The following is a 1,866-nucleotide window of genomic DNA, read 5'->3' as shown; positions in this document are numbered from 1 at the left end:
TGGAGCCAGGCAAAGTTTATTGGTTTCTAAGTTAAAACACTTCAAATGCTACACTTTAAGGCATGACAAAAGAAAGGTTATGTAATAAAACAGCTTGTTTAAATACACATTGTCCTGGACATGTTTCAAGTGAGTCTAATATAACTGACTCAAGATCTCCACCAACTCTTAACAAAAAGAATCCTTGGTTGATTGCATACTAAAAATGCTGTGGGAATATTTACACCAACAAAAACTGCCTTTAACAAAAGATGTTGACGTTAACAATAAATATTTTTCAAAGCTTCACTTCTCAGCTGTGGTGTCTTCAAATAAACACCTTGTTTTGCTTTATAGACATATCTGTGCACTTGCATGTAATTCTAAAGCATGGATACTTAATTCTTGGCAGATCGGCAAAAAAACTGATCTGCAAAATATATTAAAAAACTCTTATCAGCAGCTAAATATTTTTATTGTCTAATAACTACATAAAGAATCAGAAAGTAATCTTAACATTGCATTTATTTGGCTAGAAGTTTTTGATAATTGGTTCACAGCGTGAAAGCATATAAATCTAAAAAACGGCTACAAACAATGGCTTATTTCAGGTATGATTGCTACTGAGCTACAGAAAACAGGCAATCACTGCAGTCACCGCTAAAAATGAGAAATTCAAATTGGAGAAACATTCTAATGTGGCTTTTGACTTTTAAAGTTGTGCATATTTGCACTTTAAGCTATAGAACTTTATGTGTATACTGATTTAGAAGTATTTTCTAGTATTTCACTTTTGACCAGAGGTCATGATAGTGGGAAGAGAGAAAAATTTAAAACAAGATTCCTGTTTGCTCTCATAAAATATTTCACATACTCAAAGTGCATCAGCAATAATTGTAATTCTCCACATCATAAACCTTCTGCTTATTTAAGTCTGATGAGCAAAATTTCAGACAATTCTGAACCAACAGTACAAAAGACATATCTAAAGGGGTTTAATATCTGTCTTTAAACTTCCTAAACAGTAATTGTATTCCACTATAATAACTGTCACTGCTCTTAAACATTCCCTTTTACATATTTTATTTTGAATAAATTCTGAATTGAACATAAAGCTAAGCCCTGCTAGGAGTTTTTCTTTCTGAAAAGAATGAAAGTAGAATTCAAAGTTAATTTGAACTGAAATCAGTTAACTGATAGTAATAGTTATTGATGATTTTAACAGACATGTTTCATACAGATTATTAAAATATTCTTAAAAATCTGTGTAGGTTCTCCAACTGTTATCAAATGTATAACATCTTTCATTGACAAGATTAGTGTCATTCCAGAAACATTCATTCCAAAGGTTCCTCTTTAAAATAGAAAGAAAGTCCTCAGTTCTTAACACCCAAAGCAGATTTGGATTAGGAATAGGTTTTTAGGTTTAGGCAAAAAAAAAAAAAAACAAATTCAAGAAAAATCTATACAATAATGTATCTGTTGTATAACTCTATGCATATACAGTTTATCTCCTACATAACGAGCTGCATTTGTAGGTCATGATACAAAGACAAAAAGTGAAAACAATGCTGATCATATTTACGTTGTCTTTACATGTATTATCAATGTGGTGGTAAAGCAGGATGGTATCATGTCATATATTAACATTTTAGCACACAGCGAAAATTAGACCCTGCAGCAGTCATACCCTTACTGGAGAGGTGGGGCATCTCACCAGAAAGGGGCGGGGGCTTCTCACAGAACAGGGTAGGTATCAAAATATAACGGATCATAAAGGCTCAAGAAAAACAACAATTCTAAAGAGAATTCATCATATATTTAGAATGCAAATTTAAAATTGTTACTTGACATTAGCAAAAGTAGAGCCTTAAAGATTTGATATAA

This window comes from Cyprinodon variegatus, unplaced genomic scaffold (genome assembly GCF_000732505.1).
Source record: "Cyprinodon variegatus isolate N-32 unplaced genomic scaffold, C_variegatus-1.0 Scaffold235, whole genome shotgun sequence".
NCBI lineage: Eukaryota > Metazoa > Chordata > Actinopteri > Cyprinodontiformes > Cyprinodontidae > Cyprinodon > Cyprinodon variegatus.
This window is presented reverse-complemented; position numbering follows the sequence as displayed.